We start from the raw sequence: 17,628 nt of genomic DNA on the forward strand, positions 1-17,628 counted from the left end.
TCTCAAATTTTAAAACTAAGAATGTTAAACAATTTTTACTTTTACTTTTAACAATAAAATAATACAGCATATGACCTTTGAGCAATGAGGGGGTTAAGGGTGCCAATCCCCAGGCAGTCGAAAATCTGCACATAACTTTTGACTCTCCCAAAACTAATAGCCTACTGTTGATCTTACCAATAACATAAACAGTCAACTGACACGTATTTTGTATGTATGCGCATTGTTGAATTGAATACATATTGTATTCTTATCATAAAGTAAGTTAGAGAAAAGAAAATGTATTGAGAAAATCGAACGGAAGAGAAAATACATACTGTATTTATTAAAAAAAATCTGTGTATAAGTATAGAAAATCTGAACAGTTCAAATTGGTGGTGTTCAAGGGTCAACTGTAATTTTAAAAGCTAACATTTATTGAGCACTTACCATATTCAGACACTATGCTAAGCACTTTATAGGTATTACTTTATTTAATCCATCAACATCCCATGAGATGGGTGCTATTCTTATCCCTATTTTAGAGATGAGGAAACTGAGGCTCAAGGACGTAAGGAGCTCAACCAAGGTCACAGAGCCAGTGAGAAATGGAGCCAGGTTTCTGTATCCAGAGCTTTCTCCCTTGACCAGTGCTACCCACAGTGGGTCTTCACTTTGAAGTCTTCACCACTTTAAGCAACAGCAAAATAAAAAGAGATTTGAGATTTTTATACTCCTAAATGTGTCATGGAGGTTTGTGGTCAGCTTGGAGGACTTTAAAAAGCTGTCTGACCGGCCCATGATTCAAATACACGAGCCAATGTCTTCCGTGTCTCCTGTGTCGCTCTTCCGGCTTCGGGGGCCATGACTGTATTTCGATGCTGGTTTTTGTTCCCTCAGAGTAACCTGCTCCAAGCGCAACAGGGAATCACTCTGAAAACGACTTCGGCATTTTGTAAAAGATAAATGTCCCTCATAGGCTGTGATACTGGGTTTCTTCTTCCCACCATGTTCTTTCAAAGGCTGAATTTATTCTTCAAATCAGCTTCCAGCTGCTTTATGTGTACAGATTATGGTGCAAATCCCCTCTGGTGAGGTCCACTTGGATCACTGATTGGATTGGGAAGTTCCGTGAAGCTCACGAGGACGTCAGAAAAGACAACGACGAGGAACAGTTTATAAACAACACGTAATGCCTCTCTGCAGACTCTCCCTGTCCCTTTTTGTTTTTGAAATTTGGAAATCGCTTGTGTCTAGGGCAGGATTTGCTATAATTTGTAAATCAAATTATTGGTAATTCGCCCCCGTTGAAATTGGCAGAGGGACTGTCGTGCTTGCAGAATGTAATAGATATTTATAATTCACACGCCATCCAATTGCAAAAAGCGTTTGACGGGCGACTCCAGTGAGCTAAGCATCCACGAAGTAAAGATTTTAAGACCTGCCTGTGATAACAGTCCTATTCAGGTCTCAGGTCCCACGTCCTCTCCCCGGAATGCTGACTTTTACCTTTCTAATAAGAAGCAGTCTCCGCTTATTTATGCGTAGCCCTGGTGCCCGTTTTCTCTTCCCTTTTAAATAATCCCTTTCTTTGGTGTATTTGGAAAAAGGGACGTTGTGTCAGATGCTCTTCCCCGTGTAACCCAGCGGTGGTCAGGGACACGCATTGGCACCGCACTCTCTGGTCCCCGTGGGCTCCTCTTCCCCTTGCTGCGCTCGGGGCCAGTACCAGCTCGGGGCAAGTGAGGCAGCCAGGGACCACGGTTTGAGGAGGCATTTTCTCTAGGGGTTGTGTGGGCTCAGGGTCCATCTGCACTGGTCCTGGCCCTACCCGCCGGCCACAGCCTAGAATTTATAGACTCCAGTCCTTCGTCGGGGAGGATGCAGGTGGGGTCTGACCCGCAGCACCTCGGCAGCAGGATACCCTAGTGCTGAAGGGGCTGCATTCTGGGGGTGGACATACTACCTCATATCTTTGGGCACTTCAGTGTCCTCATTTGTAAAATGGGTTGATGATGCTAAAAATACAGCCTCCCTTTGCTTGTCGAGAGCGTGAAGACAGGTAATCCACCCCCCCCCGCCCCCGCCCCGTAAATGTCCAGGAAAGCAGACCTCTTCCTCGCACTGCTCTTCCGGGTCCCAGTCCCACCCACTTCCCGCCTTAAACTTTCTAAGAAGGTTGGAGGAAATTCAACAGCATTTTTTTTTTTTTAATTTTTAACAGCATTTTAAAAGAAAGATTTAAATTGTCAAACGAAACATGATTTCCTTGAGACCCCAGGGAAGAGGTCCGAGCAGTGAAAGGCTACGGGGAAGTGCTGCCTTTCCTGACCTGCCTCCCTCCCCGAGGGCTTCCGTCCTCTCCTGAGGCACCTCCAGTTTCACTTCTTTCTTTTCTGGATCTTCACCACCTATTTTGCAGCAATCTCATTCTGTCCGCACAGAACTCTCACCCTGCAAATACATCCTGTTTTCCCAGTGACTGCTTCCCCAGGCTGAATTTTTCAGGCTGGAATAGCATAAGACAGCCCAGGGTCAGTCCAGGGTGGGCACTGGTAGCTCAAGTGCAGTCTCCCGCAAAGTCTTCTGGGTAAGAGGCATCTGTTGGTTGTGCTCCCCATCTGTCTCTGCTCCGCTCCCACCAACACTACCTTGATTTTCTATGGAGGGAGTCACTCCTTCCCTATACTCAGCCATGAAGTCAAGGTAGAATTTTCCCTTCCTCAGTTCAAGGGGTGAACTAAAGCCAACAAACGCGTATTCTGTACCCCTGGCTCTGGGGACTGGTTCAGGATAGAGCTCAGTAGAGCCAATCACAAACAATAAGACAAGAGGAGATATTCGCTGGGGCTTCTGACAAAACTGGTTTCTTCTGGTGGAGATTTCCGAAGTGGCTTTTGACCCCCATGATCTCCCTCCCTGACCGGATATGTATGAGGAGGAACAAGAAGGCAGAGCCTGCCTAAGGATGTTGTCAACAGCAGAAAGCAAGGGACAAGGAGGGAGGTCGAAGGGGGGAAAGAGCGAGACAGACAGAGAGACAGAGAGGCAGAAGGAGACAGAGAGAGAAAGGGAGGGAGGAACATTGGGTTCTACATCAAGCCGAGTCTGAATGTCTTTGGACTATTCAGTTATGTGAGACAACAGATTGTTTTTATTGTTTAAGGCCATTAGAGTTGTGTTTTCCATTACTTACAACATAGTGACCTAATTGCTTTGGAGTCTTCGTTTTGTAAGAGTCTGGCAGAGTGTGTAAGGGTCAAAATCAACCACTCTCTCTTTCTGCCTCAATCTCTCTAACCCCCTTCACCAAATACACACACTCCTTAGGGAAAATATTAATTCGTAGATGTTATAAAGTCATTGCCATTCATAAGAAGGAAGAAAAACATTTTTCGCATGTATGGTAGTCCGCAGGCCATTCTTGCCCAGAGAAATGTTAGTCTCTGTACATTATTGTGCACCACTGCTTTAGTACATGTCTCTCATCTGCACCTCGAATCTCAATTTGTGTACTTGAGACTCACCTGGAGCAAGAAATGAAGCCATTTACTGAGCTACACACTTCTTCCTGGCTGCTTCTTAAGCTCCATGGAAACTAAGTTAAACCTTTGAAATTATAACTTGTAATGGCCTGATTAGTTTTCCCACAAGGCCATTCTCTTCCCTAGCTGAGGAGGCTGGATGGAAGGTGTGTTCTTTTGGTTTTTATTTTTTAATACTTCTCCTTATACACTTATTCCAGAGGACAAGTTGAAATAGGAGTTTCATCACATTGCCTAAAAAATTGTGTGGTCTTTTGATCATATCTCTTTTCATCTACTAACCCACGTTAACCAAAATTCTCTGAATACTTTTAATACTCAGGGCAATGAAAGATATTAAGAATTTTCCATTGACATAGACTCTGAAATTTTTGCCCTTCTACAGTCTCCATATTCTGAATTGCTTGCCCTTCAGAATAAGAATGTAGTTCAAGGGCAACTTTCATTTCTCTGTAGAGCCTTGGGAACAAATTAGACATTTGAGATAAAAACAATCCTCAAAATGTCATATTTTTAACCTATTTTACATTCATAATTTGGAGGGCCTGAGAAGGATGTGCCTATCTCACTTCAAAGGAAAGGTTGTACTTTAGGAAAGGCTTTTGTCTAAATGTTGGGGGAAGTGTTGTAAAAAGAGAATACATTTATAGCAAACCAATTTGCAATGTTGTTAGCTAGTATCTGTAAGTTGAGTGATGATGTCACATATTGTGCAAACCAAGCCCCTTCTGAGGATGGAATTTGGGAACTATTTATTAATAAGGACATCAAGACTTCTACTACTAGCCAAGCTGGAGCAACCAAGATGGATTTACCCTCCCACCTGAAACAACAGACAACCAAACAAAATATACAAAACAACAGTTTTTAAGACATTGGACATCAGACAATGAAGAACAGGGATCCCTGAGATGTAGGAAATGAATGATGTGAGCTCTGTGATTGTCCCGTATTACTTCCTGGCGAGAGTTTCTGGTCTGTAACACAAGGAGGGGGGACCCAGGTGCAGCCAGGTGGTCTCCCTGAGTTGAGGAGACATTGCTGGGAGTATAACACTATACTGCTGCAGTTCATGGTGCAGAGTACTAAAGAAGAAATAACTACAGAGAGAAAGGAAGAAAGAGAGAGAGAGGGAGAGAGACTGTGCTATGGAGATCTGCAGAGGGTCCCCCTTAAGTACCAGCTGACTACTGATCAATGCACAGAGTTGAGGAACAACCCAAGGTCATGGAAACAACTACATGAGTGGATTAAATGGAATTTCTGGACCTCACACAAGGCAAGGAGTAGTTCTTGTTCTTATCAACCAGAGTGGAAAACCTCACAATTCCTGGTGTGTCAGGTAGAGTACTCTCAAGTTTTTTTTGTTTTTGTTTTTTTTTAATCTCAGTAGTGGGACATTAACATTATGCTTTCTGGCCCCACTGGAGAAAGCTTAAAGTGAAACCCAAGATGTTCAAACTATTTCCAAGTCCTTTAATTCTGTTTCAAAGCAAAGTTCAAGAATTTTTATAGAAATACAAAATATCCAACACCCCAAAAGATTAAATTCACAATGTTGAGCATCTAATTAAAACTTGCCAACATACAAAGAAGAAGGAAAATACAACCCAGGAAGAGGAGAAAAATCTATTTATTGGAACCACCCTAGGACTGATATGGAACTGGCAGACAAGGACAATACAGTGGTTGTTATTACTGGGTCCCACATGTTCAAGAAGCTCAGAGGAAAGATTTCATATGGTAAGTAAAAGCATAAAGAAGGTTCAACCTGAGCTTCTAGAGATGAAAACTACAATATCTGAAAAGACAAATATACTAGGTGGGATTAACAGGATGTTAGAGAATTGCAGAAGAAAAGATTAGTGACTTGACAATGTACATAGAAACTATTCAAAATTATACACAGAGAGAAAGAAGGTTGAAAGGAAAGTGAACAGAGTGTCACTGAGCTGTTAAAAACTCCAAATGGCAATCAGAGAAAGATAAGTATCATATGATCTCATTGATATGAGGATTTTGAGAAATAAGACAGAGGATCATAGGGGAAGGGAGGGAAAAATGAAACAAGATAAAACCAGAGAGGGAGACAAACCCTAAGAGACTCTTAATCTCAGGAAACAAACTGAGGGTTGCTGGAGTGGAGGAGGGTGGGAGGGATGAGGTGGCTGGGTGACGGACATTGGGGAGGGTATGTGTCGTGGTGAGCGCTGTGAATTGTGTAAGACTGATGAATCACAGACCTGTACCTCTGAAACAAATAATACATTATATGTTAATAAAAAATTAAAAAAAAAACTCCAAGTGGCCTCATATCCCACTAGATAATTGGAGTCTTCAAAGGAGGGGGCGGAAAAATGATTTTAAAAAAATCCCCCAATTCAATGAAAACTATAACCCGCAAACACAAGAAACTCAACAGAACCCATGCATAAGAAATATTAAGAAAATCCCACTGAGCTACATCATGATGGTTGGCTTATAATAGTGATAAAGGGAAATCTTAAAAGTAGCCAAGATAAAAGACACATGAAGCACAAAAGAACAAAGATAAGAACGACAGTAAAAGGAAAAAACAAGCTCTCAGCCTGCTTTTCAAATTCCCCAACAATTCTGAAAAATGAAGGAGGCATACAAGAGTTGAGGGAATTCACACCAGCACACCTGTGCCACGAGAAATGTTAAAGGAAGTCCTTTAGTCAGAAGAAAAGGATATCAGATGGAAATCTGGATCAATCAAAGGAATGAAGAGTACAGAAATGGTAACCACATGGATAAATATAAAATACTTTTTTTATTTTTAAGATCTCTTAAAAGATAATTCATTTTGGGGGGCACCTGGGTGGTCCAGTTGGTTAGGCATCCCCGAGTATTGAGCCCCAAGTCGGGCTCCCTGATCAGTGGGAGCCTGTTTCTTCCTCTCCCTCTGCCTCTCCCCCTGCTGGTGCTCTTTCTCATGCGCTCTGTTTTCCTCAAATAAATAAAGAAAGTCTTAAAAAAAAGATAATTCATTTTTTTTTTTTTTAGATTTATTTACTTACTTGAAAGAAAGAACACTCAAGCAGATTCCCCACTGAGTGTGGAGCCCAATGTGGGGCTGGATCCCAAGACCCTGAGATCATGACCTCAGCCAAAATCAAGAGTTGGACACTTAACCAAATGAGCCACTCATGGCCCCAAAGATAATTGACTTTCAATGCAAAATTAATAGCAGTGTATTGTGGGGTTTATAACATCTGAAGAACTAAGATGTGTGGCCACAATAGCATAAAGAATGGGAAGGGAGAAACGGAAATATTTATAAGTGGTGTAATATTGCTAGAAGAAAGACTGTATTACTTTAAAAATATGTACACTGTAAAGCAACCACCACTAGAAATAACCACAAAAAGTGACAGCTAATATATCAACAAAGTAAATAAAATGACATCATAAAAAATGCTCAGTTAATCCAAAAGAAAGCAGAAAAAGAGAAAAGGGAAATGAAGAACCTATGGAACATAGAGAAAACAAACTGCAAAGTGATAGATTTAAACCCAATTGTACCAATAACCACATGAAATGTAAATGGTACAAACATCCAATTAAAGACAGTGATTGTCAGATTGGATAAGAAAGCAAGAGCCGACTATATGCTGCCTAGAAGAACTACCTTTAATACAAAGAAAACAGGTTAAAAGTAAAAGAGTGGGGCTTACGACAGAGGCTGGAGCCATGCCACCTGGGACATGTGGGGTTTCTCTAGGACCCCTCTAGGAGAAAGGCCACCTGTTCCACAGAATCATGGAGTCATGGAATGTGGTCAATTTCTCAGAGTAGAGAAAACTCATTAATGAGAACCAGGTGCCCAGTCAGCTTGGAGCAACTACGTTGACTCAGTGTTTTTTAGTGGAAACTGGATGTGACAAATATGAGAATGATCCAAAATTAGAAATAACTGAAAAAAGAAAAGCTATTCCTGGGTTGGCATAATAACCATGTGCAGAGATAAACTACCAAAGTATGAAGAAAATGTTCCTCTAGGAGCATTAGAGGATGTTATTGGGAAATAACAGATGAATAGGAGACGTTACTTGCGCAAACAGAAGTTTTATCTTGAGACAAGGATTAAGATACTTTATGAAGAACGTCTATACTTGGATGATGCAATTCAGTATATCTGTGATGGAAGTGGATATTTGGATGTAGGGGATGAAGAGGACAAACTGATTCGGATTTGTATGGACCAAGGGGATGTAACACGTCCCGGAAGGACTTATTACCGCTTCATCCTGGATGAATGGAGCTTCGGGAGAGCAAGGAAGCTGTTTGTTGGAGAACCAGTATTGCTATATACAATGGACCAGCTGACCATTTTGATGTTCAAGGACAGCTCATGAAATTTGGGGCACAAACACTATTGTGGTGCTCTCTCGAAACCAACAAACTCTTCAGGGGTCCTAAATGTAATCATTAAGCAGAAACTTAATCATTTCCCGCTCACTTTACATTGTAAACTTGAAGCTAGGCTCTTTCTCCTTGGTTAGATTACTTGATCCGATTTCTTTAATGAAACAAAACTGATTTTGACATGAGATAAACTATGAATATGTGGATACATTACATTTATGAAATTCATTATGATTCATTTTCTCTAACCAAATCAAGAAGAGTGGTTCAGTAGACCTGTTAGTATACACATCCAACTATAACCTGCGTGAAAGCTTAATCTCCCAAATTATGATGACTTAGAATATTTTATCTGAATATTATGCTTAGGCTTTAAGTCAAATATCAGTCGACACCATCACTTCCCTATAGGGAATAATGGATAGATAACATACTTCTGCCCATCACTCTTCTTTTCTCTTTAGGTTGAGGCTCTGGGGAGAAAGCCAATCATTAGACACACGCAATTACTTAAACAACTTTTCCTGTTCAAAAGAAAACAATGGTCTTAATTTTATGCAAATGAATGCCCACACCTTAAATTCAGGCATGTTTCATACTTTTGTCTGGTTCCTTAAAATCACCTTTCTGCAGAGTCTTTGTTTCAGGCTCCGTGTATCTCTGCGACAAACAGGTGGCTCCACCTTGGAACCAAGTGCCAAGGCTAAATCCCACCGTCGCTGGGAGATAGTAGTGCCACGTTCCTTGATGTTTATGTTTCAAAAGAGATGGCTCCTGGGACCTTAAGTTGTAAAGCTGGCAAAAATCTTACCTAGCCTTTGCAAAAATTTACATATCTGTCAAAGGGAGAGAGAAAGGATTCACAAACATTAGGCTTCTCACAGAAATGCTCTTACAAGAGAGGAAGAGATTGAAGCCTCTTTCCCCTCTGGCATATGGAAAATTCTAAATGTTTTTATTTACCCCTACTGTGCCCGGAAACCAGGTGGATAAGGGGACATCACTGTGGAGAACGGATGAGGAGGAAGACTAAGGACCAGGACTAAGTCAAGTCCCCTTCTCCCAATCATCACAAGGATATGGAAATCCCTTTCTTATACATTCAGGTGTTTCTCTAGAAGAGGAGCCAGGGAGGAGAAGGAAATCTCAAGTTCTGAGCATTTATCCTGATAACATCAAGTTTCCTTAAGAGACTGCTTAAAATAGTGGCTAGAACTGAGTTTATTAGACTGTGCTATGTTATTCTTTTGCTATTCAATGGGGTAGGAACTCATGAAAAAAAAAAACCAGAGCAGTTATGAAAAAAAAACCAGAGCAGTTATGAAAAAAAAGGGGGAGAACCTGGGTGGCTCAGTTGGATAAGCGTTGGACCCTCCATGCTCAGGTCATGATCTCAGGGTCGTGAGTGTGGAGCCTGCTTCAGATTCTCTCTCTCGGGCGCCTGGGTGGCTCAGTTGGTTAAGCGACTGCCTTTGGCTCAGGTCATGATCCTGGAGTCCGGGGATTGCGTCCCACATCGGGGCGTCCCTGCTCAGCGGGGGGCCTGCTTCCCCCTCTGCCCTCTTCCCTCTCGTGCTCTCTGTCTCTCATTCTCTCTCTCTCAAATAAATAAATAAAATCTTTAAAAAAAAAAAAAAAGATTCTCTCTCTCTCCCTCTCCCTCTGCCCCTGCCCACCCCAGCTTGTATTGGCTGGCTCACTGTCTCTCTCTCTCTCTAACAAACAAACAAACAAACAAACAAACAAAAAACAACAGAGCAGTTATGAAAAACAAGGAAGTTACATTTTCTTTGCCACTTTGGATTTGATGCAAAGATTTGTGTTTCTGCTGCATAGCTGTCTGTAATTCACTTGCACCATTATTTTAAATTTGCATAATTGGTTGTGGCTTGGCTCACATGTGAGAAAATCAAATCAAACCATAGCAAACCAAACCAAAGAAACATTTGAGTACAGGATGAGTCACTTAAAAGTCATATATGCATGACTGAAGTATGAAATAAATATATACATTTAAGAGCTAATATGTCTTGAATACTGTGGACAGAGCTTAATATAAAAAATTATTATGGTTTCATTTGCCATTTTCCAGGACTCTCCTTCTCTCTGCATGCAAACAAACAAAAATAAAAAATTGTGTTGTCATACATATCCTACCATATCAGAGAGGAAGAACAAATATTACATTGAAATATTTTTTCAATATTTGGCTTAAACAGACCTCCAAACATGGAAGGTTCACTACAAAAGGGGTAAATGTTGGTTAAAGTAACCGATGGAGAAAAGAAAGATTAAGTGGAATTGTATTTAAGCAAAAAAAAAAAAAAAAAAAGACATTGTTTCAGAACTAGCAACACGGAATGGAGCTCCCTTGGGCAATGCTTTTGGTGTGATTATTTTAAGCTTCCTATTAAAAACAGTGCCCTCCAGAGATCCAGTTTGCTTGTGGCATCCCAGCTGAGAGAAACTCACACTAATGGCCTTTTCAGCTTCCTATTTTGGGTCCAAAACACATGATACTGAGTGTAGCCGAACTTTTCCAAAGGACTGGGTTACCAAACCTATTTTCCTTTTAGAAGCAGTGAATCCAATTTCCTGGGAAGTCTAGAGTAAATGCACAGAAATAACTGGGATTTTCACATTAAAAGAGCAGTAATTGGATTATATGCACACAGCTTCCTAGGACCATGTGACTCCACACTATTCAGAGAGGGTTGTGTTCAATTCACATAAATCATAGTCCCTTTGCTCAAGACATTGCGGTCAGTTGATTCCAGAAAGGAGATAAACACATTCTGCCGGCACACGTGGAGACTTGCAGCTGCCTACCTAGTCTTTTTTTTTTTTTTTTTAAAGATTTTATTTATTTATTTGAGACAGAGAGAATGAGAGGGGGGAGGGTCAGAGGGAGAAGCAGACCCCCTGCTGAGCAGGGAGCCCGATGCGGGACTCGATCCCGGGACTCCAGGATCATGACCTGAGCTGAAGGCAGTCGCTTAACTAACTGAGCCACCCAGGCGCCCCTGCCTACCTAGTCTGAAGAGCTGGTCCTTGATTTGTTTTGTTCAGAAACAGTAAGGGAATTTAAATTTATGCACAAAGCCTCTCTCATTCAAGAATTTTGAGAAGTCCTCAAAAATGAATCACACTATTTTAATAAGTTTTACAGGAAAAAAATCCACTGCTAAACTCAAACTCCTAGACAAATCAAGAGACTGAGTTATTGAACTTTGTTTTGGTTCTTGGTCAAAGATGATTTTGTTATTTTTAAAAAGTGAGCACTGCCCGTCCAGAAATACCTCACAACTTTGAATATTAAAAACATTTCTTTCCTTTACTGCTTGATTTAGAAAGTATTTGCTGGTAAAACTCTTTGTTGTTGTTGTTGTTGTACTCTATAATGAAGGGGACACATCCTCGTACTCACAGCCTAAAGACTTGGATAAGTTCCCAAGTTCATTGTTGGCTCCAGGGTGTGTCTCTGGGTCAGTGAAAGACATACTTAAGAAAGAGAGAGAGAGAGAGCACGCAATAAAGGTTTAGATAGTCCTGGCCAAATAGGAGATACATAGGGTTTCAAAAATAGCTCTAGACAGTGCTCAGTACTCAGTGGAAAACTCAATATTGATTGATGGTAGACCATCCTTTGCTGGAACCTATGTAGTGAAAGAAACCTTTCAGTAAAATACTTAAAATATAAAGTAAAACCTACAGGGTAGAGACTCCTGTGATTACTTTGCTCAAAGAACATTTGTAATTTCATTCCAAATTCTGCTTCTAAGAGATTAAAACTCACTGTTGTTCCTAATTAAAGCCCACCATTATGGTTGAAAATCAGAAAGGCCTTACAATTTTTAACTGGGTAAGAGAGATTCCACACTTAATTTTTAGTGGCTACAGCTCCTGAGAAATTTTGGAAATGGGAGAAGGGAGTAGTGAGAGGAATGACTGACAATGTGATTCGAGGCCTATCACTAAAGCACATTTAACACTAAGCTCCCCCGCGCAACTCTACCCTATGCACCAAGGTAGCCATCAAAGATTTCCAATGAGCAAAAGAGGGAAGGAATGGGAACACTATTTTAGGAAGAGTACTCCAGCCTTTAGAGACCTGAAATGTTTAATTTTGATGCTGGGTATAATTTAGGCATGGAAAGCCATTGGTCTACTGTGTGTCACAAACACAATTTGCCCGATCGTCTCTCCCAGCCCTTGAGGGTCTTCTCTCTATTTCTAAACATGCAGAATTCATGCCCATGGCAACACCCTTGACCTTGACATTCGTCCCCTTGGAACACACTACTGTTTTATTTGCAGATCCTACCATTTCTCCAGCTCTGCTTAAGTCTCACTTCCCCCAAGGAGTTTTACCACCCCTTATACATACTCTACAGTCTTTAGAGAACTCTAGTAACTCTTAGCTGCACCATTCCCATAATGCTCATCACAAACTACCTTGTAGTGTGGCCTTTGCACATGCCTCTAGAGTCAATGAACTACAGTGTCCTTGTGTGAAGGGACTATGACTTTTGTGAGTTGAACACAACCCTCTCCCCCAACATTAAACTGTACATAGTACATGAGCTTGGTGGATGCAACATGCACAAATATTAATTGATTGCACCTTCCATCCTCCTGTGTACTAAGCTGGCGCTTCACTATAGTCAGAAACTAGAGATAGGAGTCTCAGTCTCTGTCACTTTTCATGTTCCATGCTATCTGCAACAAGGCAGCTTTAATTTTCTCTAAGGAGGATTATAATTCAATAGTAAGGAAAAAATGGCATCATTATTTTGCAGTTCTTCCCGTTAAGAAGGAAAGTCTATTTCTCCCCTTAGAATTTTGGTTTGGCCATTGGATTTGTTTTGGCCCAATGGGACATTAGCAGGCATGGCATAAATAGAGGTTTGGCAAGAGCTCGTTCACTGGGACTTGTTCTCTGTCTTGTTGTTCTTGGAACCAAGCTGCCACATGAAAAAGCCCAGAGTAGGCTGGAAGACACTGGAGGTTTGTGACTCAGTTACTCTATTGCTCCAGCCAAACCCAGAAATGCAAGTGAGCCATCCAGGACCAACCAACCCCTGGCTGGTCTACCAGTTGATTGCAATGTGTGAGCCCAGGAAGGACCAGCAGAGAAGCTGAATAGCTAAGTCCAGCCCAAATGAGTGATCTATGGAGTTATGAACTGATAAATAATCATTTTAAGCCTCTAAGTTTGGGAATGTTTTGTTACACTGCAAAATCAAACTCATTTTGTATATGATACAAAATTGATTTCACATATAACAAAATCGGAATATTAAAAAATCTCCTTCCTATGCATATTTGAAAGAAAGCCTAACTGTGCTTTTAAAAAGAGTGCATGCAGTTTCTTCAGAGCATCTTGAGTAAGAATTAAATTATTATCTGTGGCTTAGTCTAAGAAAAACAAACAAATGAACAGACAAACAACAAAAAGAAATCCATCACTCGGGCAAGTTGGTTAAATTAAATAAACTTCTAAATTTCATCACAGAGTGTCAGGAACTGCTTCTTTCATCTCTTCCTAGAAGGCCAGGTAGAGATAACAGCTCTATAACATGGAAGAAGAGAAGAGATTGCGGCTGTATGATTCTTTCTCCACCAATATTTCTTTTTGGTTGCTCAAATACTTCAATAACAGACAACAACATCAACGGAGCTAACACGGTCCAGGCACGAAGCCAAGAGCTCTTCATAGATGATCTTACTTAATTCTCCCTGTGACTCTATGAAGAGAACACCGTTCTGGTGTCCGCGCTGCTGATGAAGACATTGGATTTCAAGTGCTGAAGTCACTTGCTCAGGAGAGTATTTAACTAGTGAAGTAATGAAGCTGGAATTTGAATCTAGGCAGTCTAGATTCTAAACCAAGCACCCACACTCTTCATCAAGGTGCTATACTGCTTCCCAAACAGAGAGCTGAAACAGACACCCTGGCAGGACTGCTTTATATTTTGGTATCCTGCTTTGGATAATGATAGGGGATAGCTTCGCTTTTATTTTCACTGTAATTTGTAGGCCTGGAAGCTAAAAGGAAAAGGTGTAGTCATTAGGCTACTTTCATGTTGGATACCATCATTTTACACTTTCTGCTATTTTAAATTATTCCCCCCTTTTTTTTTCGGTCTCCAGCCACAGCAGGAAATGATGTCTCTTTGCAATAATGAAGCTTTCGTAAATATCAGAATATCAGAGAAAGCGGTCCCTTCTGTTCCAGAAGAGTTATAATAGTATCCAGAGCATAAGATTAAGAATGTTCACAGATCCACGCAAATGAACACGGATTTTAACACTATAGAATTCACTTATAATTCAGTTTACTAAGTCAGCTACATGAATTCACATATTTAAAGCACTCTGCATATTGTAAAGTGTTATAAAAATGTTGTTTTTTGCTAAATCAATTCTTGAGAAATGTGGACACAATAGGGAACAAAGATGGCAAAGCCATAAAGTGAATAACAGAGATCGTACCTCATTATTGATTCTATTATGAGGTTCTGCTTTATAGCAAAGCATCATGGGACTATCTTTAGGTGCCTTTGACTGCTTGATGCCATCCTAACAACTCTATTCCATGACAAGCTGCATACTCCAGTTACTGTGGAACTCTATGTAGTGTTATAAAACAGCGAAGCAATTACATACTCTTTTATCAAGTCATTTCAACTTTCTGAGTCTCAGTTTCCCTCTCTGTAAAATGAGCATCCTGAGATCTTTGTGAGATGTGGATAAATGTATATGAGGGGGCTGCTACAAGAATCCCAGCATGTGAAAAATATGGACTAAGCCATTAATCCAGTACTAAATTCAAAACCCAGGCCTCCAAGCTGGTGGTCCCCAAAGACCTCATTACTGTCTGTTTGCATCCAAATTGGAAAGAAGTAAACATTCCAACCTCAACAAATTCTCTCTGTCCTTACAGTGTTTTCCTTGTTCCCCTCTCCCTTTCCTCTACCTTGTCTTTTCAAGACTCTTTAGCAACTACAGTCATTTATCCAGCCATCATTAATATTTCATTACCACAGACAGTGCTCTGTAACTGTCTCCCTGTGACCTTTATTGTCCCTTGTTCACAGAAACGTACTGAAAGATGAGATAATCCCTGGCCTCATGGGTGAAAATCTAATGGATTTCTCAGAAATTGGAATAGAGAACAGTCCTTAGTTAAACCACTATTTATACTTAAGATCAGAATGCTCCTTTTAGAACTTGCAAAGAATGTGTTGCTATTAAGAAACATTCTCTGAGTACTGATTAAAGAAAACTCTCATAATGTTTGAAGTCTAACAGTGTGCTACTGGTTAAAAAGATTCTCTAGGGAGAGCAGACTTAAAATAATCAAGTCCACTGATACACAGATGGGAAGATGTTGGGGATTTGGGAAGGTGTGTTTCTGCTGGCTCTGTCCTCGGAAGAGACCCTCAGAAACCCGAAGCATCAGGGGTGACGGTGATCTTACTGTGCGTTGGACCTGCTCTCATGCAAACACTTCTGTCTTCCTCAGTGCTCCCAGGGGGCATTATTTTTGATGCAGTGACAGTCTACAGGTCCCTGGGTCAGTAAGAGATGAGTTGGGGCTGAACCCAGCACTCTGACTCCAAAGCTCTGGGGTTCCTCTTTGGCATAATCTCCCGCAACTCTTTCACAGGAGGATCCTTCTCAGCTGTTTTCCAGGGCTGATCTTGGCCATAACCGTGATGTCTGCTTCAGTATTCTCCTTCTTGCTTTTCTTCACTGCCCCTCCTTGCTCCTTCCCCTTGCCTGCCATGGCATCATCCAGTCTTCTCCCTGTACCCTTGACCACCCACTGTCCTTCACAGGGCCCTGGTAGGCTTGTACTTCCTGGATTCTGCCAGGAGGGGCAGCAATGCTTCTCAATTTGCCTTCCTCCAGATTAACTCCTCCAAGGCTATAAAACTCATGAAAGGTCGACAGCAACTCAGTGTCATTCTTCTTGGGAGGTATTTGGATTTTTCACTAGGAGGTAGAATAGCAGCAGAGTTAAGCAGTGAAACAGGTGGATGCAGCTGGGACAGGGAATTGTTCTAGCTTATGCTAGTTGGTGCAGCGGCTGCTTTGACACGGGAAAGAGTGTCACAATCCATTGGTGATGGCAGCTTTGGCCAAGGGTGTGGGTTATAGATAGTGTGTGTATTGCTGACTCCGGCTAGAGCAGAGGCTTGAAAGACGCGAACCTCAAGGTGTGTGTGGTGGATCGTGAATACTCAATGTAGTCAAAGGTTTCTTACTTAAGGAGAATTCCTGCTATTGTCGCCTCTGGTTTTTGCCCATATCCCTTTCCTTGCTTCCATTTTGACACTTGGACATCCAAGTGTCACAGATCTGCAACCCTGAGTGGGGGTCCGGCCAGCCAGCCATCCCTGGGGCGCAGGAGTAGAAGAACATTATAGGTAGCAGGTGCCCAGGCGGCTGTGAAGCCAGCGAGTATGAAATGGGTTAGAATGAATAACCATAGCCCTATTTGTTAGGGGTCAAAGAATCAGGGGTCCTGGAAAATTCTGTGGCCCTGGGGAGAAGGAGGACAGCAGGCCCACCACTCCAGAGGGTTAGTGGGCACTTCTTAGCACTTGTAATGCTGTCTGGTGGCTGACCTGTCACCCTCTGGGACCCCCCCCCCTTTAAGGGGCAGAAGCCCAGAGATTTGTACAGCCTGTCCCCTGGAGATAAATGACCCTGGGATGATTCATGCCTGACTTTCCTGCTTTTGTTCATTTTCATAACACTGGTCAGTTCAGTTTAACATGCTGCTTGCTACTTAAAGCATCATTTCCCAAAATAATGAGAAAGAGAACCATTTCCCCTCCCCTTTCCAGGTTATGCCTAAATTTGTGGGTTTATTTTATTCTGAAACTGCATAGAGTTCTATTATATCCTTGTCCTTTTCAAATATGTAAAAAATAGTGCTTTCTCTATGGTTCAAGATGGATGTCTACAATGACAGAAGCAGGAAAATAAATAAGTGGGATAGAAAATAAAACTAATAGAGGAATTATATTCTGGCCAGAAGGGTCTCCGTTTCTGGATCATCAGCAAAGATTTCACCCAGGTCTAGATTAGAAACAAACTGGTCAATGGTTTTCATTCATTTTTTTTTTTTTTAGAGAAAATATTTGGTTAGCTTTTAAAGTATACAATGGTTTGAAGACAACTATAGAATATTTGAGGTATGGATATAATCACGGGAGAAAACAAAACAATGATTCTTCTGCTAAAGTCTCTTGAGATATAGAAAGTATTTTCTGCTTCTTCAAGAAACAGTCTTGTGTTTCTTGAATCCATTTGAACACACCATGAGAGAGAATTATTCAAGTGAACGGAGGCTAAGGAGAAAAATAGGCATTAAAAACTTTTCTGTCATTCGGCCTTCCTAAAATAGAATGCTAGATACACAGTCTCTTATGGAATATGTTAACCATGATGTGGAGATGTAATTACATTACAGATGCAATGCATAAATCCCTTCACCTTGTAAGAATTAAAATGTTGCAGGCTAAATTATTTTTGCTTACCAACCAAATCCTAGTGTCCTTGGCATAGAAAAAGTTTTGTGTGCATTCTTGCATATTTCTACTTGCATTTGCAAACATTTACTACTCATAGGCAATGTATATTATTATTTTAGTGAGTATGCTTTTTTAAAAATAGGAACTTATAACATTCTGTATGTGTA

General features: G+C 41.1%; 1 pseudogene; it reads left to right on the plus strand.

Moving 5' to 3' along the window:
• The first annotated feature begins 496 nt into the window (after positions 1 to 496).
• Positions 497 to 7,980, plus strand: LOC123839631 (acireductone dioxygenase-like; annotated as a pseudogene).
• Positions 7,981 to 17,628: the final 9,648 nt, after the last annotated feature.

Source organism: Mirounga angustirostris, unplaced genomic scaffold (genome assembly GCF_029215605.1).
Source record: "Mirounga angustirostris isolate CCGP_5_RB_7025 unplaced genomic scaffold, mMirAng1.0.hap1 SCAF_5, whole genome shotgun sequence".
In the NCBI taxonomy this organism is placed as follows: domain Eukaryota; kingdom Metazoa; phylum Chordata; class Mammalia; order Carnivora; family Phocidae; genus Mirounga; species Mirounga angustirostris.